Raw genomic sequence first — 24,712 nt, forward strand, 5'->3', positions numbered from 1 at the left:
AGTATTTCTTGTGAAGTCATTATTGCTTTTCTCCCACTGTCCATGCTCAGGGCCAAACGTTGCCTTGTTCCTGACTCGCAAAATGAAAGGAAACAGCAGACAGTATGGGCAGGGGAATGAGTCTTTCCTCATTCCTCTGGCGCAGAGCCACAGCACAGGCTTTCTGCTGTATCATAGTTATGTGCAAGGAAACCGGGAAACAGCTCTATTCCTGGACCTGTCACTGGCTCTGGGGACCTATTTCTCGGCTGCCTGGAAACTCACGGGTTCACTGTCACCTTCTCTAGTGGAGGTAGCAATGGAAACATCCCCAGGTGTCATTTCACCTCATGCTCCATGTGAGCAATGTTCCCATAAAACAAAGGCCCCACGCTTCCCTTTCTGGCACCACACGCTCCCAGATTGCAGCTTGCAGGCTGCACCACTGTGTATACAGCCTCTTGCACTGTGCAGATTCCGAGTCTGATGGTAATTTTTTGTATCTTCTGCAGGAGAGGACTTTGATTATCTGATAGAACTATGGACAGACCCTATACAAATATGTGTACTTTACAGGTACATGCTTGAGTGGATGGCAAACTGTCAGGGAAGGAGAAATTACTTGGTTAGATGCGATTTGATGACTTGTAAATTTTACTCCCTGTACAACGGTTAATAGGAATGATCTAAATGTTTCTTTCTTCCTCTACCTCTTCCTGCCTGAGGGTTTTTCTCCCTCCACTCTAGCAACTCACTACTGAAGTTGGTGCCACGTTTCAGGCATGAAGCAGTCAATGAGCATTTCTCCAGCACAACAGTATTTCTATCTCTCTTCTACCCTGCTTCTGTGTCTGCTTGCTGGCACCTCAACAAGTGAGTGACACTCATGCTCTCCCATCTGCCAAGAGAGTGGTGATAAGCCGCTCTGTGGGACTCTGCACAAGCAATGGGCTGTGCTCAATTCATTTCACACCATGCGAGAGCCAGGTGAGAAACACATCCCGCTTCTGGCAAAAGAGCAAGAGTTCAGAAGTGTTCCCTTCTGCATGGGACAAAATGAAAGGCTCTGCAGGTGTCCTCCCCTCCTGGAAAGAGGCAGGAGCCTGCTAGCTGGGCCTTAGCTGTGGATGCGGGAGACACATGCACAAATCATCTGTGTATGTGATTCAGTCATGGGCTGGAGCTTGGTTTTACCACATCTAAGGTGAGTGCCCTAAATACTGAATCTCTTCTGCAGTGGGTGAATTTTGCTTTGTCCATCTTGTATCCTTGTTGAATATGGCCCCATCAGAGATCTTTCATTTTGATCACTGCTGTTAAACAAACCTTACTGATTTTCCTGATCAGTGATTCATGCTCTCTCTCAGCTTTGCCCCAAATACATTTGGCCAGATGAACAATTTCATCCCATTACCTGGGGTTGTGGTTACCTAGGACATCAGTATTTACTAGGCTTTTCGTGGCACTTTGCTCTTGACCAGAGTGCCACCTTGAGAAGCTTTCATCATTTGATCCTTCCTTCTGCTGGTAACAGCCAGGCAGCATGCCCTGTGCAGCCATCTTTGCTTTCAACATGATATTGTACCAATCAAAGCATAAGACATTTGGGTAAGTTTTGATTTTTGTGTCACTAATCTTTTCAATAGGCTTTCGTGCTAGCCCCTGCATGGCATTCAGTTCCCAAACATGGCTGAGCACACCAAAGTTGGCTCTTGTCTAGCCTACGAGCAATGAGGATCGGTGGGCCTGTGATGGCCCACAGTCTGTCATCTACCACATTTTCTGTTGTCTTTGTTCTTCAGCTCTCTTGAGTAAAAGGCAGCAAGAAGTAGCCTCTTTCTCAAAAGTTGTAGTATATAAAGCAATAAGAAGTGCCAAACCTGCTGATGTTTAACTAATTGGGGAGCATAGTTTTCTTTCTTTTTCTTTTTTAATAAAAATAACTTGAACAAATCCCTGCTCCAGTTGTGACTGAATTTCAAGTGTATGCAGTAGGTCAATGGCTTTTCTAGAAACAATTACCCATATCAGTTAGTGTCTGCACTAGCTTTAACTGAATTGCCTGAAATAGCCCTCCCATCATCTAAATTTAGACTTTAAAATACAGCTAAAGAATGCTTGGTGGTCTACTGAATAGCTAGCCAGTCCTACTACAGGATCCTGTCTCTGAAAAGTAAATTGTTATGAGCACTAATACCACATCTCAAAAACTCATTCAACTGCAAGCTTTGTCAGCTTTAATCTGTCTTAAATTGGCTCTGGCTATTTTGTTTCCCTGGTCTATTTGTCTCTGAGGCTTTTTTATGCTGTAAAACATAACAAGATATTTTGTTGTGAAGTGAATTTTAGTTTTGTCTTAGGTAATGACAGCTATACATCCTGAAAGATGATAGTACTATGAAAAGATGAGCATATAAATTATTTGGCAAAGAAAAAAAAATATTTAACTATCTTTCTGTCTCTCCCAACTTAAATTCTAATACATGTCCTCCATATAAATTTATTTACAACAGTAAAGAACAAGCTACAGAAAACAGAGGCATACATTAATATATACAATAAGATTTATTTTTTTCTCTGATGATTGTGGGAATACACTTAAGCATAAAGTAGAAATCAGGGGTGTATATTGTAAGCAACATGACACTGACCTCTGCAGCAACTCAACAGCTAAAATCAAAATGAAAGGGAATAGACCTACCAGCTGATTAGATTCAGTAGTTTCATTCCTTACATGCTCTTCAGTAACTTTTCAAAGTGTGGGCTTGGATTTCTGTGAAATTTATCTTGCTAAGATTATGCAGGAGGCTGGAAAAGAAGGAAGGATGAAAATCAGAGTTCACCCGCAAAATAACTCTCCTTCCCCACACATACACCACACAGCAACATGAGATATCAGTGGCAGAAGGTCATGCAGATAATTGCAATAATATTATCTGCTGTGTCTCGGGAACTTGGCTCCTCTCAGAGAGAGAGTGATAAATTAGACCTTGTCAAAATTCCATTCATGGAAAAATCCAACATTGCTAAATCTGGAACCAGGGCAGTAAAATCCAGAATTTCCCAGATAAAATAAGTTCTGGAACTTAAGTTTTTCCAAAGTGAAATGCTTCGCCCTGGGTGAATTTTGCATGCTGGTTGTTTGGGAGATTTTTTTCCCCTTAGAAAACAACCTGAACAATATCTTGTGCGCAGTTCCTGCATGCCTGGGAACCTGAAACTCTGAAATCCCTGGCCTAAATTGGCTCTGCAAATTTCCAGGCTCCCTAAAGTGCAGCTGTGAGTCTGAAATTCCTGAGTGAGAGATTTCTGTAGTGGAGTCACAATGAAACCAGGTACTCTGGAAGCAAGGCTTCTCCATCAGTCTGCAGCAGACCAGTGGGAAACCTAACTGAACAACATTCTGTCAACAGAACTTCCTCAAAACTGAGCAACTACTGCAAAATCTTTTTAGTTTTGATTAGTCAGATTGGAAAATTCTTGAGCAGATGTAGTTTAGGTCTTTCTGTGACTTCTGCTCAGTCCGTTGGGTTCAATTCACATGGCCAGGATTTGGATGTATTTTGCATTCCTGATGCAAGTCCTTCTTAGTGGGTTTTGCCTCTTTTATGTATTAAGTTCTACTTCACAGATTCCACCTCCATGCTAGAAATATGGTTTTACAGCTTGGGCCACTTCTTTTCACTTCTTTTACAGTTTGGGAGACTTCTTGTCAGGCTTTGACTGCCAATGTCTGGATAACAATGGTGAAACCATTGGCACAACTGTTAAGACATCATGGACCCAGGGGTAAAAGTTTATGCCTTGCTCAAGAGTGTCCCTGAAGACCATTCCCTGTTAGTAATAGCTAGTGACTTTGAGGCAGACAAACATGGTGTTAGCAGCCTTAATCCTCTATAGAAATTTGTGTGTTTTAGCAAAGAAAAAAAGTCAGCCTTGGTAGATTAGCAACTCTGGCATAGTTTACAACAAAGTATTTTTGTTTTGAGTTAAAGATCTGTTTCACTAAACATGGGCACTTCCTAGTCTAGGCATATCCTGTGAAACCAGAGATTTGGAGGTTTGCCTATTAGAGGAGGACAAACTTTGTACCTATTCCCCAGCCAAATGAATGCTGGTTTTCAGTGGTAAAAAAAATAAAACACATGTATCATAAAAACATGAGGCTGAAAAAGCAGAGAAGTTCCTTGCTGGGATACAGATTCTCCTGTTCGGTACTACTAGAGAAATTGAGGCTCGAGGTGTGTATGAGAGAGGGGATAACATGGTTATTTCAGTGGATGGCTGGGAGGGCTTAAAACCCATTCGTGTCTTGGATTAGCTGAAATGTAAAATGTCATTAGCACTGGCGATTCCTGCTTCTATCAAGAAGTCAGCTGTTCCTTCTCTGTTCTTTTCAGTATCTATACTAAGCATTGCCCAACATTATGATGCTCCAGAGCACTGTGCCTTAATGTGTCTTTCTTGAAATGCCTGTAAACCGAAGAATAGTATTTGTGTTAATTACCTTTTTTTTTTTTTTTTTTTTTTTCCTGAATTAACCAGCAAGGTATTACCATAATAGAAAAATGATACAGAAGTTCTTGGACTAGGGCCCAGATGCTTTCTGTGATGGTGAATCAATTGAAATGAATCGATGCTGAAATTACAGTGGGAAACATCTCTAAATTCTTTGTGTGATACTAAAGCATATTCCCGTAAATTAGCCCTGTTGGCAGTAATTTTGCTAATTCAGTTTTAAAGATGAGGATCAAAATGTTGCACTGGATGGTGATATTTGGAAGGCAGGATCTCCAAAAGCAGGTTCTTCAGACATATTCAGCAAATAGGTAGGCAATGGTTTCTAGATGCATAATAAAAGAGGGGCCATTTCCAGTAAAAAAGTGTTCCTGATAAAATGGTGACATGAATGCAGTGAGTTACATTAGTTGTCCCAGCCAGCTTTCATTAATGATCTATGTTTAACTTCTGTCCATATGAAATATGGCTTTATACTTGTGGCATCTCCATAAGCCTCTTAAAAGTTTGCTTTAAATCCCATGACATTCAGACAGACGTAGGCCAGGTCCTGGAATGGAGTGTTTGATCTCTGCCAGCAGAGAGGCACTGGCTTTTGAGTACAACAAATGGCATCCAGTCCCTCAGAGCCCCCACCGGCAAGTCCCAGGAGCAAGGATGCAAAGAGAGGAGCGGTGCTAGGCTGTGCAGCACCATCTTGGAGCACAGCATACCGGCAGCTGGGGACACAGCAGTGGCCCCCGTCCCTTGGCAGATGATGGGGTGTTCACGTGCTGTCTCTCTACAGAAGGTGTAAGTGGTTCAGCTCGGGGCAGATCTTCCTGGGGCTGCTCTGCCTGCATCTGCCCTGACAAGTCAAAATCCCCAGGAGAACTCACACTCTCCTCCTGGTCACTGCAGCTTTGCATGCTCAGCCCTCACCCTTGTCCTTCAACAAAAGGCTGTATTTACCCCTACCACTCCCATCTGGCCTTCAGCAATTAATCTCTGTGCCTCTAACTGCAGCGCACCCTGTGATAATTCGTTATGTTAATGCCATGTGTCAGTGAGCCACTTAGAGGCTTCCTGGGACACAGTTCTCGGCTTCTCTTTTGGAATAAAACCTGAGTTTTCCAGTGATGCACATAAAGAAACAACCACATCCTCTGGCTTTCAGATACATGAGGCTCAAGTTTGGTTGCTCCTGTGCCTATAGCACTGTGTTCTTATCTAATTTCAAATTTTGGAATAATAGAATTAAGGGGACCTAACTATGCATTTGAACCTGCAAGCTCCCCTTCCTTTCAAATGCAAATCTCTAAATCGGAGGCAGAAAGGAATTAAACGTATTTACACTATTACAAGCCACTCTGTGAGCAGCAGAGCTAATGAAGCCTGGTTTTGTCCTGTCTGCACCCTGCTGCTAATTCTGATTAATCTTTCAAGAATCTTTGAGATCATTTCTGCCTTCAGTGATCTTTAAGATCATCCAGCAGGCTAAAATGTTGCTGGGGGTGGGATGGATGGCAGACAGAAGGGGAGGCAGTGCAATCAATGACATATCCTTTTCTTGTGAAAAAGCTGGAATCCCTCTCACTAGCAAATTCAATCACCTCGCATTATCTAACCTGGATTCAGCTCCTCTTCCCTCTCCTCTCCCACTTAATGGGGTTGTAGTGACAGCGGGGGCAGTTTATAAAATGGTCTGCCCTGGTTGTGGGTGTCAGAGAGATTGAGGACAGATAAACCAGTATGGTCTGAAATAGGGCTGTGTTTTCCTGGCACTGATGGGAAGAGCTTGTTGCTGCTCTTGGCACACTTCCCACACAGGCAACGCCTCGATCTCCTGCCGAGTCCCAGCAGATGAAAAGAGCATGGTGGTGCTGACCCACCTCCTGAGCATGCAATTTGGATTTAAAGAGGGAGCAGAGGGAGGGCATCCTGAATGTGTACAGGGAACAGTTTGTGTTTGGTCCCTCCAGCTAGTGCCTCCAGGCTGAATGGAGATACACAGTCTGAGGGAGAAGTAGCTTGAGCTACCACTGACTCTGGTGTCCTATGGCCACTGAGGACTGCTGGAGATCCTGGAGCAGTTTTCCCAAGCAGTCGGCCCCTCAGAAGCTCTGAAGCTGGGCTTCAACAGCCCTTAGTTGCCTGAGTACCACTGAGGATCTGGAGGAAACACACACAGCACCTCTCCCAGAGCTCAAACAGGTTCTCCTGAAGCCAACAGCAAGTGATGGGTGTCCTTCAGCTAGGATACAGTGACTTTGGATCTCAACTAACAGTGGTTTTTCTTTTGGTTCTCCAGGTAGTTGAATGCCACCCACCTTGGGTCTGTGCCTGAATGAAAAAAAATGGAGGAAAGTTATGAAGCTAATCTGGGCTATTTTTTCCCCCATTTTTTTCTCTCTCTGATCTCAAAATTTCAACTTAGATACAATTCATTTTAAAATAAATTGGGAACCTTAGAATCCTGAAATGATTGTTCAATTTTTCTCCTTTTCTTTCCAACTAGATTAGCTGAGCCATGTTCTGCCTGAACTGACAAATATTTTCATGTGCCCTAAACTTGCTCTTTTTCTTCTTTTTAACTGAATGAAATATTTCTCTGGCATAGCATTCTCTGAATCCAGCTAAGCTATACAACAGCATGTTTCACTTTCTTCAGCTAGCCATTGGCATAAAGACACACTTAAGGATCTCTGTGTTTTTGTTTTTAAATTAAGGTTTTCTCCCTAAGGCTAGTGCAGCATTGGTATTCCGCAGACAGGGAAGAACTGCATGCAGGACTAGGAAAACCTGAGAAATTGCAGGAGGAGCCATGGGCTGAATAATACGCTCCAGTCTCTGTAGTATCATAAGAGTAGCATGTTTCTGACTCAGAATGAGGAATAGGTTTTCCAAAAGCACTAAGCTTGGGCCCAAAAGCTGAACTCCGGACAAAATTAAAATAACAAGGCTCTGAGCTTTCCTGCAATCAGCCAGTGACTTCAACTCTTGCTGTTTTTAGCTTAATGTCAAGCTTCCCTACCAAGTGTTTACATGTGACTGCTAATCAGGCAAACAGAGCCTGCAAATGAAAGAGCAGCATCCCTGTTATCAGTGTCTAGCACAATAAATCCAGTCTGTCCACTCCAAATGGCTCTAGGCCTGCTTTCCCAGCCTTCCTCCTTGCCTCCTCCCCGGGGCTTCTCAATCTTAATGCAAAAGCAATATTCCTTAGGCATGCTTCCTTAGCATATCGTGCTTTCCTGGCTTTGTTTTTAAACCAGCAATAACCGAGGGAACAGAAGGGCTCGTTAATCCCAGGGAGAAGCTGCATACCCAGCAGGGACACAGAGCAAGCTCGGTGGCTGCAGGGCCAGTGCCAGCCTCCCCGGGAGGCTTCAAAGACCAAGAGTCCACTAACACTACCGGGGGTCCCTCTGAGCCCTGGGGTCAGCTTGAAGGCCTTGCTGGCTGAGATGGCTCAGCTGCCTTTCACAGCAGATGGGGAAAGAAGGACTTGAGAGAGAAGCTTGCTCGGGGCCACCGAAGCACGAGCTGCAAGCAGGTTTCATGAAACGCCACGCTCCCTCTGAGCTCTTTCATGTTAAACTAAGGCGGTTGATAAAGCTGAAGGGGAAGGCAAAGGGAACTGAGAGCACTTACCTGTGCTTCCCTGCTCACACCTGGGCCTGACCCATATGGCAGGCGTGGGCAGAAAGATTGGTTAGTTAGGCTTAATAATCATTAAGGAAAACTGTGGGCTTGGTTATGAACTGAAAAGAGTTTTCTTACCGTTTTTGCAAGAAAAAGAAGTCACCAAGACATTTCTGTACATCTTGTAAAAGGACCAGTACAAGCCCACTGTGTGTTTCTTGGTGTCCAGCATTTGTAAAGACTGTTGACAGTGAGTCATCTGATTTATGAAGATAGCTAAGATCAGATGTTTTTGGCATTCTGAATGCTATCTAGACTTTTCTGGCTTTCATGCATGAGAAATTGAAGGCTTGGATCACAACTTCAAGAGGCTGGCAAAAAGCCATAAACCTACATACATCAATAGATGGGAATGAAGTCATAACTTATAATGATGCTGAGTATTGCAAGATCTTCCAGTCAACAGCGAAAAGAGCATGATGGAAGGAAAAGATGGTACAGGGATGAATTCTGAGATGGGAATGTGGGCAAAAATCTGATTTCTAGGAGCTTGAAAATGTTTGTCTGCTGAGGACTAAGTCCTGACTGACCTTTCTTGTTCATTTTTTCTCCCATATCATGATTTTATTGCTTTTATGGAGCAGATTTCAGAGGAGTCTGACACTGCCTCAATGGGAAAGCAGGAAGATGTATGCTGAGCTTATTGCAGGCAGTGGTTATGATTTCATTATAGAACACTAAGATTGTAATTTTGTGTGCTTACACAGAATGTTTAATGCACACATTAAGCTAGATGCATTTTATTTCAGTTTGTATAGCAGCCTAAATGGCATAACAGTATGATACGCTTGTTTATTTGGCATTAAAGCTTGGATTCAGTGCTTAAGCATCTTGCTGAATTGGGGGGCCATGCTGTGATTTAATGGTTCAAATAAGAGTCTTGTTAGTGATCACAACTCGGGGATCTGTAAATTCAGAAGATTTTCAGACTGGTGGGAAATAATACTGTACCAGCATGGTCACCTTGCTGACCTTTGCAACCCAAAAGACAGTAACTTTGATGAGGCCTGTAGATGCTATCACAGTTTTCACGTCAGGTCAGTCTACAGACAGATAATATGAAGGTTATAGGGTGAATTGTACAATTCTGAATGTGGAGTTTACTGTCGCAAACATAAAATGCTTCAGAAAACTTACATTTCTCCTGCTAGTTTTGTGAACATTTTTTCCCCCTTCATATTACATTGAAGATGTATTCCTCCCCATTTAAAACTGATTTACTGTAAAAAGTAGATATTGAAACTTGGTTATTTCATTCAAAGCTTACTAAGATATCAGAGCTGATGTGGGTTTGGAAATAGTAGGACCGTATCACTCTAGTTATTAATAACACAGCTACTATTTGAGCTCAGGAAAAACATCTGTTTAAGCACACAGAAAAAAATCGTCTTTTGATAGCCTATATTCTCATAACCCGTTAGTGTAAGATGTAGTATATTTTATAATGTTGAGTTTGTATCTAAAAAGGATCCTTGCATTAGGAAGACTTCAATTTTAATAAAATGAGTGAATTTAGTATTATGGGGAAAAGCACATAACAGGCAAAGTATATTCCTGCTGTGCACTGGCTGTGTGTTCAAACACCAAGGTTACTGAAATCCCCCAGCTGAAGGCTCAGCTCTCTTCCCTTCCCCCTAGCTATGCAGTGGTAAAGGACAGTACTGACTGCAATAAATTAAAATTAAAAAAGGCTGGACAAGGGATCCCTCAACCCTTTCTCCTTCAGACTGGCTGCCCTGAAGGATCAGTAGAAAACTCAGCATCTGAGGACTACAGAAATTTAACTGTTTAATGGAAAGAACTATTTCAATTTGATGACTCCAGCAGAATCAAATTGATTTAGCAGAAAACGAAGAGATTTAGCAATAGCCAAGGTTTCTTCTTCCCCTGTGTCAGTTGTATTGCAAACAATTGTTGACAACCGGTTCTCCCTGAAGAACATACCTCAGGACATAGTGGAGGTGCCTCTTTTAGCTTCGAGGCCCACAGTTTAGCTAAGACTTAACTGTTCTTTCAGCTGCTTCAGAAAGGTGTGTTTCGTTATTTAAATAACAAGGTTGGTGTTATTTAAATATCTTGCATGTATATTTTTCCCTTGTTTAGCTTTAGGCTGATTTCGCCATCACTGAAAATCTTGCTGTGACTAATGCTCAACAGCCACCAGCAAGATGCAGGGAGTTACCCACTTACCAGATACTTTGCGATATGGTTTAAAATCTAGGCACTGGTTATTCAGGCTGTGAGACGCTTGCAGACCTGTAAAACCTTACCTGATAGCTCTTTGTAGACTACTCACGCTTATTGTCCAAGCTAGGCTCACCTCTCAGGATAGCTTTGTATCTGCCAAGGGCTCTTGTTGGCAGAATTGCTTTTGCCTTGCTGTGACCTATGGCACTCCCGTCCAGCCCTGTGTTTTTGGTGGCTGCAGACTTGAAGGAATGGCTGCATATCACCCTCAACAGCAGTAGGGGTTCTGGGAAAATACTCAGGATCCCCAAAGCGTTCTTCTCTATTCAACCCTGTTCTGCATGGGGAGGGAGGAGAGGTGTAACCTGTTCTGCAGGACATTCCAACCCTGCTGTCAGGAGACGCCTGCCAGCTTTTCCCCTCTGGACAAGATCAGGATAAAATGATTTAGATTACATTACTGATTTGATAATGAGTTTCCTTACTTCCCTGTCACCCCCTCCCCCCTTTTGTGTGAAGGGTGGCATTCAACCCAGCTGACACTACCTAACAGTCTCATTCCCTGGGCAAACACTTTGCAGTGGGGATTGTCACTGTAGTAGAGTACAGGATGGTTATAACAGGACAGACTTCCAGCCTACCTGTCCCCACTGCTTCACTTGTCCCTCGCCCCTCAGCCAGCCAGCTCAGAGCATGCATGTCATGCAATTTAAGGAGGATGTCAGGATGTCATCTGTTCCCAGAGCTCAGCTTCTCCACCTGCTCCTGAGCCTGGACCATGACAGCAATGTGGGGTTTCTCCCGTGTTTCAAACTATGACTTACGGCTTCTCAGTGGTTTCAGCTCCCTAAGCTCCTGTTGTACTATGCAGCATATATGGCTCTTACCTTAATGTAATGAAGTTACTGGGTAACTATTTATTTTTGCGATTAGCTTTTACACCCACTCACAAGCTTTTAATTACTGAATTCCCCACATAATCTTTAATTCAATTTGGTTTGACCTTTCATTTAGCAGGGAAATAAAAGAAAGGTGAAAACTGTGTTAGGCCATGGCATTTAAAGCTGGGGAAGAATCCTTGGCAGCAGTGAGCCAGGGGACACAGGCTGAGGTGGGAGAGTGTGGCAGGACAAAAGCATTGGTCCCCATGAAGAAGACAGAGTATTTTATCTTCTCAGAGGAGAAGTCTTTGACACCCCTGCTACCCACCCAGTGAAATACATCTCTTAGCCCTGGAGACCCTTTCTTTGCATTTTTTTCCCAGAAAAGACTGACACTGAAGTTTTTGCTGTCCCTCCCATCCCATTGCCACAGCAAGCAGCTCGAGCTGTGCTCTAACTGCGAACTGTGCCCCATAAGCACAGCCCTGTGCAAACCTGCCATACCAGTCAGAGCTGTGGGGCAAGAGACCACAAAAAAATAGGCCCCTGAGACACGGAGAACAAGGAGAGGTTGCTAATGTTATACAACAACCATCCCCAGCTGTTTGGCGAGCTAATAGTTGGCTTCTCCTGGATGACAGCCAATGTGCCAGTCCAGTGATGCCTGTGCCGGCGGATGTTTGGGATTCCACAAGGAATATTTGATCCTTGTCCAGCCAACCCGAATGGCTATGTGTCTGCTTGGAGTATTTGCACTGCAAGGTGCCGGATTAATGATTAGAGAGATTAAAATATACAGGTGCAGTCTGGGATGTGCCAATGAAACCTGCATTTGACTGCCAGCAGACCTGAACATGAGTCCAAAGGGCCATATCTAAGGGTCAAGCTGCTGGTTGGACTGTAGGTTGTTCAGTGCTTGGTTTTTCTGTTGAGATTGCCAACAAGATAACATTCAGTGCAGGTCAGGTGGCTGACCTTGGGGTCTGTTTTGAACTGGACTGGTTTTGCCGATTTAACTTTCATAGATTCTTGATGCAGGGTGCGAGAAAAATCCCAGGGAGGACACCAGCAGCAGCAAGAGGAATGTTTGGCTTTTTGTGCAAGTCCTTCATGTGAAAACAAAACCAGCCAAACATCTTCATTAATCTTGGTTTTATTATATGAAAATTTCTGAAGCTTTGGCATGGGGGCAGATGGACAGAGGACAGGCCAAGGGTAATTGTCCCCTAAGGATAAACTAGAAGACACAGCTTGACCACTGTCACACCTCTGGTGACAAAGGTGGGGAACTGGATGTATAGTCAGTCATGACTACTCAGTGAGGTGAGAATCATTTGCTGGCTGGTTTTGCTGGGATCTTGTTTGTTTTGCAATGGTGATTCACCAGAAAGTGATTGCAATGAGTTTGATAATGAGGTCAGTGGGTGCTGATAGGAGCAGAGAGTTATTATCATGATTCTTAGGGAGATTTTCTGAAATTAATCACTTAAACAGGAATGGCCAGCATTCACGTGGGTATGCTTCATTTCACGTCAATAGGGATTGACATGAATTCCTCCCTTGTCATAGAAGGATCCCCTACTATTTACAGGCTTTTGTATGTTATTTCTTTCCTAAGAAATTCAAACCCACTAAGTTGCTTTGAATGGGTTTGGGTCTGGTGATGTCAGATCCATTTAAAATACATGGGTTTAGACCATAAAGTTTCAGTAAAAATCTCACTTTAAGCATGAATCATTTTTCTTTTCCAGATTGTACTATCAGGGCCTAAACTAATTTCAGTTCTTCCTTAGTATTCTTACAAATTCTGAAATAGTTTCAGTACATACTACAACTTAATTCTTTTTTTATACAGGCATAAAATGTAATAATAATGAATTGAAAGAACTGGAAAGAAAGATTCTTAAAAGTAATATTAACTTTGGTTTCTCAAATATTGTTCTAAGTCCTCCCCTAAGGAACAGAGAAAATATTCCAGCTCCACATGACGAAAAAGCTTTAATGCAGAGAACTCTCCACAGGACTGTTTTCATTTTGTAGTGTATTTTAAACATATGGATGGGGCAGACTGTTAATTATTTCTTCTCCTTTTGGCTCAGTTCCACATACAACTCAGCAAAAGCAGAGCTCTACAGACTATTCAATGGACAATAAATGGCTGCGCATTTGCTGAGTGCTGAATAAAAATGATGAAAGGGTGTTGTGACAAGCTCTCGAGGCATTTGTTGGCCCACAAAAAAACATCCTTGCCCCTTCTTCCTTCAGCTGCTACATCTTGCTCCTTCCATGTAGTTCAGAGGGGAAACACTTTGAGAAGAGACAGTTTAATAATCCCAGAAGTTATGTCAGAAAAGGTTATTCATTAGGGGGAGTGGAAATCTTTGCAACTAGTGGGACCATGTCCTTAAATGCTGCTGGATGCAATTAGAGTGCAACATGACGTGACCAGAAGGGCATCTGCAGCTTCTGAGGGACACTCATAGGAAGACCTAGTTGCAAGAGTTTGAGATGTTGCAGCCCATGGCTGTGTGCGAGGCTATTTGCTGTGTACTGTCAGCTCTCGAGCAGCAGCATCAGCAGAGGACCTGTGCTGCTGCCTCTGCCACCACTGGCTGCTCCCCAGTTCTTCAGCAGCAACCCAGCTGCAGCAGCAGCAGCACTGCAGTCAGCAGGCATGAACTGGGAGGCTGCAGAAGGAGCACCTATAGCCATCTCCTGCCTGAATTAGGCTACTCTTCACCATGTCTCCAGTGGATAGATGGTAATACCAAATAACAGCATCTGTAGTGGAAAGGATGGTAATTTCAAAAAACAGCAAAAGTGAACTCAATTGGCTTAGTCCTGGGAATGCCCTTGCCCATGGGTCAGTTGCCTCCCACAGAGGAGCAGTCTTTGCTGGTCTTTCCCAGCTTGTCCTCCCCACGGTGTCTCTCTAGCAATCAATTCTACACCCTCTGTTTCTAATCTCCCAGCAGGACATGGTGTGTGCTGCACAGACTGGTGCTTATCTCTGTGTCTGGGAACCAGCTAATGCATCTACTCTTACCACTGGCTCCTAAAATTCAATGAATTCTTAATTACTACAGCATTTGTTCTGTTAGCAACACTTAATCTGTTGCAAATATTTTTCAAATATAGTGGGGATAAGGTCTCTGTCTGATATAATTTTGTAGTCTAAACATGTAGCTATAACCTGGAGAAAAATAATGAACAGAAATAAAGTGCTAAAGTGATGGTATTAAGATGACATAAAGAAACGCTTGGGGGTTTTTGAGCTTGTGATTGGGATGAGAACACATCAAGAAGGAGGGGAGAGCAGCAGATTATGGGGCTATTACTCATTATTAATTATATATTTTGCACCATTACAACCACTCTGAGATCTAAACATACCTTGCAACCAATAACAAATTAAGCTGCACAACAGCCCTTTGATGTTAATCATGGAAGACCAAGGATTATGTACCCCTGGCCAGGATAGACTTTGTTTTTCTTTCAAAGAAGTATGGGGAAGGTTAACACCAAGTTTAACATAATTGTCCAAATTAGATGCATTAGCAGGATGGTGATATGCATGAGTCACAGTGCTTAGATCTGCCTCATGGATTTCATCCCTTCTCTCTCCTGTGTTTCAAGACAGAAAGAAGTGGTAGCTATGTCAGCTTCAAATCTTTCAGTATAGCTGGTGCTCCAAGAAATATTTTCTGGGGGTTTCCTTGCCAAGAAACTAAATACAACCTCAAATAAAGCAGATGGTGGCCCTTCCTCTGTCCTCCTTTCAGATGCTTTAGTCATTTTTTTCTAGGCTGAACCCCTGCTGATGTGCTTGTACCCACTGCTGCTGATAGGAGGTTTCCAAAGATCTCCCTGTGCCCAGGGAGACAAAATCATGTCCGATAGCTGTGGGCACCCCAACCCATGCCCCAAGACTGCACTGGCCATGATGAGCTGCCACCACGACCCACCAGTAGCAAACAGCTGAGCCTGATGATGATCCCAAGCCTGCAGAGAGGGAAAGAACAACTTCTCTGGACCGGTGCCAGTCACAGCCCTGGGGCCTTCTCTTGATGCAGCTTACTGGCTGCTGAGAAAATGGCATTAGAAAGACAGTGAAAAAATTATTTAAAGTGCAAAGACAGTAGTCCTGCATCCATGTGGAGGAGTCTCCTGCACCCCACCTTAGCAGCAGCCTGCTCACCTCAGTGGGCAATGGACGTGTATCTATCTCATGCATACCTGCAAATGCCCAGTATTTCCATGTCTAACTAACTGGAAAGTTTTTATGGTGGCAGATTTGAGAAAGGTTCACGTTTATTCTGCTGTGTCTTCAAGTAAGACACAACTCCTGAATGTAGGAGGTGGTGTATCCCGTTCAGTCCCCAGGGTGTGCTCAGGTTGTTGCCCACCAACCCCACCAGGCAGAAGGAGCAGACTAATTTTAAGCTGTGCTGAATCACCTGCTTTCTCTTTAGAAAAAAATCACTCACTTTGCCCAGGGATCTTGGAGATCACACAAGGTATTTCCCAAACAGGATTGCGGCGATGCTAATGGGATTTACTGAATGGATCTTTCCTCCCTTTCCTTTTCCTGCAGGATTTTAATGTGAAGCAGCAAAAGAGAGGGGTTTAGGACTGGGTTCCCCTTCTGCTCTCTGGCAGGGCTGGCTTCAGGTGGCCTGTGGCCTCCCTGTACTGGGTAGGTCATGGCTCGGCAGCCCACAGCACCACACGGCACAGCTGGGGTGCCTGCCAGAGGGGAACGCAGATGGGGAGGCATTTGCAGCATCATGCCCTCAAATCATTACAGCCAGACAGGCTGGTGATTTGCAGTCTGGTTCTTTAGCATCTCACCCCTCATGAGATTTCAAAAGAAAATAAAAATCCAAAGCCGGAACGCTGGCAAGTGAAGCTGGCAGTGTTGAGCAGCTGCCCAACAGTCTGCAGCGCTGTCCCTTCCCCCAGCCACTGCAAGCTGATGTTCCAGTCTCATTTTGATGTAGCCTGCGTTCTGATTTCGCCTTTATTTTCCCCCCCCCCCGTTCTATACCCTGAGGCAAAATTCAGCTCTCACGCTTACACGATGCTTTGCTCCCCGAGCTCCCAGCGCCCCGAGCTCCCACTGAGAGGGTACAGCAGTCAGCCCTGGGACAGCTGTCACCATCCCTGCCCAGGGACGAGGAGCAAAGTGACTTCCAGATATGCAGAGCAAGATATTTGGATCAGCAACAAAAATGTATAAATGCAAGACTGCACAATATTAGTTTAGAATACTGATTAGATCCAGAAATAAAGGGATAGAGTAGCCAAATGTTATGGGAAGCCAGCATTTTGTATGATTTATTATTCCCCAGCTAGCTTGAGTTGGAATAGGAACTGACTGAATGCTTGAGTATCATGTTGTCACAAACTGGTACTGTTTGTGTCAGAGGTTTTGGCTTAGGATCTACAAACGATCTGGCAAGTAACCTGGCTGGCTAAATCTGACCTTCTAAAATGGGGACCAGGGATCACAGAATATGTAAAGGAAACTGTTCCTGTTTCTCCTGTTGCACAGTCCTGACATTTTGTTTAATGGTATTTCTACAGTTGTAAAGGCCTGACCAGTGCAACAGCATCAGTTAAAAAGGAGCACTGAGAGATCTCCACAAAACACTTATTTTGTTTAAGATGGGGGGTCTTAAACAGGAGACTTTAGTCCAGCGAAGGGAATACCCAGGTAGGGGAGACCCTGTTCAAGGTGCACCCCACAAACTCATTGGGAGGGAAGAGTCACTGAAGAGGCAGCATGCCTGACACGGACACTAGTGGAGCAAGGGCTCCAGAGGCAGAGAGAGGGGCTGGAGGTGGAGGAGAGCAGTAACAGCACATGCACAAGAGCACCCAGAGCCAACTGCAAGAAAAGACCCCCGCCCTTCCCTGTAGGACTCTGAACCTGCCAGTATAACATTGGGTCAGGAAAAGAGTTTGAGGTCTGTGGAGGAACTTCTCTGTGGAAAGACTTCTCTGCTAAAAAAGTGGCACATGTAAAGGCAATGCCCGAAAAGGCCTGTTCTTGATGAAAGATTGCTGCATGGCTGACCTCTCCCTGGGCTTTGCCTTTCCCCTCCCTCCTTGCACATCTCCTCTCACACACTCCATTGCTCGTTGAATCTTTCTGAGGGTTATCTTTTATCTGCCTCTCCGCCAGCTTCTGCAGAGCCCACCCAGAGCAAGGCTGACATGTCAGTGATTATTATCACCTGCTGGAAACAAGGGGTATGGGGGACTTTGCTATTTATATCCAGAGTTTCTTTCTCTGCAAACAGCTTTCTCACATCTCATAAAAGTATCACTGGATAAGCATCAATGTCATGGTGACACTGGACCATCTCAGCATGCCAGTTCCAAACTCTTAGGACATCCTGGTGAGAAAAAAGAGTGATTGCAACTGAGCTGTGCCTGGTTTGTGGTCCTATGGTGTAAGACACTGCAGACAAAACTACTCTTAGTTTTGTTTTTATTTTCTCTAAAAAAGGAAAGATATTGGTGAAAAGCAAGAGCAAACTGTTCACAGATTAAAGAAAAGGAAGCTGATGCCATCTGTATAATGTAATGGGATGTAATTATTTATGTGATACTAACTTGAGTAGTTTCTGCCCTCTCTCCAGTTTCCAGTTAATTGGAAGAAAATCCATTAAAGTCCATCCAAATCAATTAGTGATTTTGTGTATTATGATGTATGTGCATTTCTTTTTGCAGTATACCTATGGGGGTCAGCATTCCAGTCAGTACTTCACTAGATGCTCAGGTAACTAAACCATCATCTTTTACTCCAGAAAGTTTCAGCTGTAAGGTCCCAGCCTTGCAAACTTCAGGATGGTAATTTTCCAGTCAAGGCTGGAAAAGCCAAGTCAGTGGGCCCTGTCATAAGTCCATCCTGAAGACAGTTGTTGCACTGGAAGAGTTAAATGATACCACTAGCATCCCATCTCACTGCCTCTGGCTTCTCCAGATCAGAGGAATAGCTGTCAGATAGAGAAAACTGAAGAAGACACCTGAATAAGAGGGGAAGATGGCAGGGAAAGGAAGCACTAAAGCCTCTAACTGTGTGTGACAGCAAGGCAAGAAATTAATTTTGTAGCCTGTACTACAGTCATTATAACAGCACATGTATTTCTTTACTGTATTTAGAATAGCTTGACATTTTACTGTGATCCAGTTGGCTTTAACAATATAGTGCTGGTGCATAAGACAGGTCAGAAGAGTGCAGTGAAAATGAAAAGAAATGCTTCTCCTGGCATCCTTGACAAATAATGAGTTTAGCAGAGAAGGCAGAGTGCCACAGAAGAAATTCTAGTGTCATTATCTAACCACAGTATTCCAGCAGCACATGAAAGTGGTTCCACTGATCTTTAGGTTATGCCAATGTGGTGCCAATATTTATCATCACAGATAATGAATTCCATTCTGTGTAGAAGATTTGCTTCTGACGGTACACATTAGGTAAAAGGCTGTAAAATCGATCTTAAGAGATTTTTATCAGTATGTTCTTAATGATACAGAATACACTTAATGATACACTTGGGTGTTTAAAACAGCATGTGCCGGCATCTCACATTACAAAACTCTGGAAGAGGGATCGAGGCAAGTGGGATGCATAGATATATATTCTTTAGATTCCTTTTCCAGGCAGCTGGACCGGCCTAGAACAGGACTTTCAAACTCTGCAATCATATCTACATCTTTCATTCCTACAGAAGGCTGACAGATTAAGGGATGCGATATACACTCTTCTGTCATAATAGAAAAGGGCTTATATGGGTTTTGCAATGCAGATATGATAAAGCTTTAAGATGGTTGTACAATTTTATGCTAATCCTTAGCAAGCAGATCAATATCAAGGTAAAAGGCATAATGTTTTTGCAAAAGGAAGGATCAGCACTGATGTACTCCGATGAGAGGCAAGACTACAATCAAATTTCCAGGTGATGCTTGTAGTACAAAATCAAATAAGGAAAGATTTCTTTTTGTAAACATGGTAAATTTGTTTCTGTTCTTCAGGAACCATAAATGTTAAAGCTGGAACAGTCACATTTAATCATCTGACATATCTGAATTGTTTAGCACATCAGGTCTCTGAGTAGCTTATTTCTCAGTGTTGCTACATGGAAATTTATATTCCCTGAAGAACACTCATATACACTTATGGACATCATTAAAAAATTTAAAAATATTTAATCATGTATTTCAAGTAGAATTCATCAGTAACAGTGGACATTTCACTGAGTAGGCTTTCCCCTGCTGTAAATCAGTACACAGCAGTAGAAAAAAATATAATAAGATGAGAATGAGTGACTAATTTGGAGGAAGCACAGCAATCGAAAATGATGGTTTCTCGACTAAAAACAATTGGATTTTGTGGACATGCCCAGAATCTGTTACATATTTCTGTCCTTGAAAAATATATTGATGGAATTAGTGACTAGTCCCAGTTTGTAAATTAAGATATTATTGATCTATTTCACAGAGAAAAGGAGGGAGCAGAAAGGGGACCTACAGGTAGGACCTGGTGTGGTGGAGGCACTCCACTCCGTGTGTTGTGTGATTGCATAGCCTAGCTCAATGAACACAGCAACAAGAAGAACAGGGGCACAGTTTAATATTGCCTTTGACACAACAGATTAATTCTGTAGACACAGCGTATTATTTTTCTGTAGCCCTGAGCTACTCCTCTCCCTCCCTCCAAGAAGTCCTGCCTGGGCTGCCTGCAGTCACCAACCTGCATGCAAGAAATTGCCAAGAGAAACGCAGGGAATGGAGGGCACTGAGCAGCCGGTTGGGCTGGGAAGAGGAGAAGGAGGAGGAGGAGGAGTGGGATGAGCAGGTGTGCTGGGTGTGGAAAGGCAGCAACAGGATCTCAGAGCAGGGCTTTGGGCAGGAGGGAAGGGGAGTTGTGGCCATCCTTGCCCCTGGGGTACAGCAGGGCTGCATGCTCACCCTGTGCCTTGCATTCCCACACCAACCCTGTTCACTTGACAAGTCAAAAATCTCCCCAAACTGTCACAGCCCTGCTAACCCTGCAAGGTCACTGAATTCAAAGCAGGTAATACAGCTATCTCCATCACTGTCAGGAACGAGACAAGTCTGAAGCGCTGTTTTTCTCAAGTTCACCCTGCAGAGCCGCCAGCCAAAGGGGAGTGGGCTGGGTGCTGCTTCTTTTGTTCCTAAGCAAACACTTCCAAGATCCCGTCAGATATACATCTGCAAACACAATCACACATCCATCACCAGCAACTTAATTTGAAGAGAGCGCCACAGGTGCGTGAGAGAAGCACCTGTAGCCTGCACAGTACTTTTTTAGTGGCTTCAGCAAATACAATTCTTGATTTTCCATGGGAGCAGCTGGGTTGAGTATTAAAATGTTTTCTCCCCCATACAAGCACTTCAGGAGAGTTAAATACTTTGAATTTAGGGCCCAGTAAGTCTGGGTTTATGTGAGCGTGCCCTCTTTTTCAGCATACAAATTTTGTTCAAATAAGAAAAAAGAAAAGGAACTTGGATTTTATCCAGATTTTGCAGATGTCAAATAAATTTTCTCTCATCAGACAGCTTCACACTGACTTCGGATTAATTGTATACACACACTCATACACTCTTACACCAACTATGCACAAGCCAGACCTGTGGCTGTGCTGCTCAGCTGACCTCCACTTCCTCAGCAGGTCCCACATTTTTGTGGATTTACTGCAATTAGCTGTACAGCACACGTGCTATCGGCTCAGTTTGTCCCAAACTCTGCAGAGATATTATATATTGGTGCAAGGTAAGTGCTAGAGGTCTAAGATACCTAACACATGTATTTTCTACCCCCTCTTTTCCATCCAGGACTCCCTACCTGAAGATACAGGGGCCATTAGCAAATAGCCTGACTAAATTACAAGCACGACTGACACACTACACACACCCTGTTCAATGCAGCCCCAGTTTAGCTGGCGTCAAGCACAGGTGGCCGTGCAGTCCCATAGCCTCTGCCACCTCCGCAGCCCCCAGCCCCGCACCCTGCGCAGGAGCACTGCAGGGGACTCCAGGCAGACCCACAGCTCACGTTGCCAGTTATGGCCGAGCTCTCATTTCCTGAGATCTGCAAACTGGAGAAGGCAACTGCTAATAAACAGAGTGCTTACTTAATTTCCTCCACCCTTTTAGTTGAAAAGAAAAGGCAAAAGCAAAACAAACAGTGCTAAGTGTATTATGATGGGGTTAGGTAATTGAGCTCTTTGGCAATTTCAGAGGTACGCAACTGCACAGCCTTGGTGGTGGCACGTAATTGCATATTTGCACCACGGCATGAGGCAGCAGAAAGCTACCCAGATAGCAGTTTAGTCACAGGTCTCATTCCATCAGTGAGAAACTTGTTTGGTAATCCCTCATAACTCCAGGATTTTAAATAACATCTTCCAAACTCATTCTTCTTTCCAGGGAGGCCCGTTTCTGACACCACCAGTGTGCTTTTCAGGGAGTCTTTGCCCCCAAAAGTCCTTGGACAGTTACTGCATTCGCCTGGGATGCATTGTGCCTGCTGCTCGGTAAAGGCCGGACTAAATTAGGCCCTGGGTTGGTAACTGCCCCAGCACAGCCAGACCCCTAAGGCTCCTTAAGGACCGCAGCACTCATCGTGCCCCACAGAATCGTTGGCATGGGTGAGGCTTCCAAATCCAACAACTCACCAAATAATCTTATAAAAACAAAGAAATCAGACAATGAAAGAAGAATGTGCTTTTCATGTTCCTTGTCCCAGCAACTCAGAAAGCAGCTGAATGAAGTTCTTGTAAAGAAGTTATCCCCCAGACCTGACCTGCTGGCTACAAAGTTCCATGCTCAGCTTTTAGGAGGAGGACATGTTTTATCCCAGAGAGTAATGGGTGAGCAAAACCAAGATGCTCATGAGGACCATTTTAGATATAAGGGCTAACGTAGGGAAAGCTGTCAATTGGATTTACAACAGAAACAAAGTTTTTACAGGCAAGAGATGCCAAATTTGGGTACTTGACAATGGAAAACTCTTACTGTAGAGGGTTTCAGCATCCCCCCTAGTGAAGCTCTTGTTCAAAATCTGAGCCATCCCTTGATCTCATCTTTGAAAGTAGCTATTTGCATCACTGACTGAAGAATGTGGATCTGAACAACACTGAACACTGGAGAGTCCAAACATCAGGGTTAATATCCAGATTTCTGCTAGCCTGAAGTCTTAATGTGTCACGTTCTCAAGCTCCTTGAACAGCTTGAGAATTGCCATGGCCTTGTTGATCTTTCACTGTTGACTGTTTTGGGAAAACAACAGTAATATCTGGGTTTCAGAATGACTTTTCCCCTAAGCATTCAATCTGCCTTTGCCCTTCATATAGCATGTATATAGCACAAGTTATTTTATTATTGTTATTTCCAAATTAGCTCTTCTAGGTGTGTCTCCAGCCTTTTGTAAATGGGAGTGTTACGTCTTGCAGCTGAACAGCTATCTAGATTTTAGGATTTTTTTCTGGTTGTTCATACTCGTGGCATCTCAGCCTGAGCACGAGGATGAGCCAGAGAGAATGAACTCCCTGTTATTCATTCCCCCCACAATGCCTCCAGTGGGTCTGAAGATAGTGAGAAAATGGTAAATGTAGGACAAATATGTGGGGAATGGATAAAACTGGAATGGAGGAGCAGAAGCTAATACAGACGATAAAGGAGAACAGGCTCAGAAAAGGCCACACTCACTTTTGAGGCTGTAAGGGACTGGGTTTTTTAGTCTGTCTCTGGCCCCTGAAAGATAAATGGCTTTTCATCAGCCATTTATCGTGGGATCCCCCACGAGGAGAGCCCATCCTGGCTGCCTTCTGGGGAGGCTGCTGCTCTCCTGGCCAGGACAGGAGAGACAATGTACCAGCACGCCTTGTGACTCTCAGCCTGTTGCCATCCATCTGAGACTTGCTTGGCAAGTTCAGCAGCTCATACAGCTTCCCATAAGATACTAGATAATTGCTGCTGGATTGTTGTGCGATGAGTAGGTTAGATAACAGGACTATTAAGCACTGTTTCATCACCAGCCCCAAACCAGTATACCAGATACTTCCTCTAATAATACTGTTTCAACCCAAATCTAATAAACGTATCTATTTTAAACTCCATCTGCTGTTACAGTGTTTAATTAATGGGAAAAATGGTCAGTGTTAGATTTGATAGCTTGTAAGTTACCATACAGTAGAATCTGTTAATTACCTGGAAAAAAAAAAAAAAAAGGTATAAGTAAACACTTTCTTTGTATTTTCAGCCTGCTCAGATGCAGTAATGATTCTTCCAAGCCTTCGAGCCAATTTCCGTAATGTTTTCCTCATAATGCATTAAGACTCCCATTCAGCAAGAAACATAAACACATGCATAATCCCAGTGTAACAATCGACAGCTGCTTGTATTAACCATAAGATTAATACCTTGCTGAAAGAGGGCCTGCGAGACCTAAGAGCAGGGATGCTCAGTAGACTCATCTTGGCAAGGGGAAGCAGCGTGCTGCTTTGGACCGCGGTTGAAATCCCACCTGCTGAGCTTGGTGGGCAGCTTTTAGGGTATGTCATGTGGTCTGGAGGGTCTTCTCCCCTCCTGCAACTCTGGTGTGTCCCTACCATCATTCCCGTAGTACTGAGGGTGACAGGAGCTGGAAATCACCATTTCAAAACCAGTTTTCAGCTACAATCCCCAGCACCCTTCTGTGGCTTTTGGAAGGTCAAACCATATCCTGCCTCAGAGGAAACAACAGTGAGACACAGAGAGGTCCTATCAGCGCCGGGATCTCCCGACTGCTCACCCTGGCCTAGAGCCAGTGGCTCAGGGTCAGCAGGTCCGTGTTTCCCCTTGCTCTCCCACTGTGCAGCATCCAGGGCAGGACTTACTGGGAGTGGTCATGAGGGTGCAGCCCTCCCATGCCTCAAAAAGGTCTCATACAGGGTGAGGGTCGGGTTAGGCAATGCAGAAAAGACTGTGCTGCTACGTGCTACCCTCCTTGCCATGGCAATTGCACCCCTGTGCAATACCTAGGCTCAAGGAGCATTCTGGCAGCAGACTCTGTCACTATCTGTTGTCTCCCAAATCGCTGGCAAGGTGATGAAGGGGATATTATGGTATTAGATAAAAGACATAGGCCACCAAGATCATTATCATTGATTAGACCATACACTCTGCCAAAAACATCCTCATAGCACAGCTAGCCAAAAGACTGGAAAGCCATAGTTTCATTTGTGGAAAACCTTCAGAAACATCTGGGACCTGGTCCATCTTTGAGTTTTGCCAGCAGTGTGGAAAGTCTGCAGAGCAAAGTGCTGCAGATCTGTTAGCTGATGCCCTGTGATATTTTGCTAAGGGGAAAGTGGTTTTTTTGGTATGGTTCATTTCATTTTAGGACTTGCAAGAGAGCTTTTTTGCTACATGTCCCTAGGTTAGACTGTGTA

At 43.9% G+C, this 24,712-nt stretch overlaps 2 long non-coding RNA genes across 5 annotated transcripts in view; one reads left to right on the top strand and one right to left on the bottom strand.

The window, feature by feature from the left end:
- Nucleotides 1-2,817, bottom strand: part of LOC141956277 (uncharacterized) — an 89,860-nt gene extending 87,043 nt beyond the window's left edge. For all 3 annotated transcript variants that reach the window (XR_012632868.1, XR_012632869.1, XR_012632870.1), the window contains exon 1: nt 2,681-2,817. This is a non-coding gene — a long non-coding RNA (uncharacterized LOC141956277). The remainder of the gene's footprint in view (nt 1-2,680) is intronic.
- The window catches only part of LOC141956279 (uncharacterized), a 52,878-nt gene continuing 29,142 nt past the window's right edge, over nt 977-24,712 (top strand). For both annotated transcript variants that reach the window (XR_012632872.1, XR_012632871.1), the window contains exon 1: nt 977-1,183. This is a non-coding gene — a long non-coding RNA (uncharacterized LOC141956279). The remainder of the gene's footprint in view (nt 1,184-24,712) is intronic.

Source organism: Athene noctua, chromosome 1 (assembly GCF_965140245.1).
Source record: "Athene noctua chromosome 1, bAthNoc1.hap1.1, whole genome shotgun sequence".
Lineage (NCBI taxonomy): Eukaryota > Metazoa > Chordata > Aves > Strigiformes > Strigidae > Athene > Athene noctua.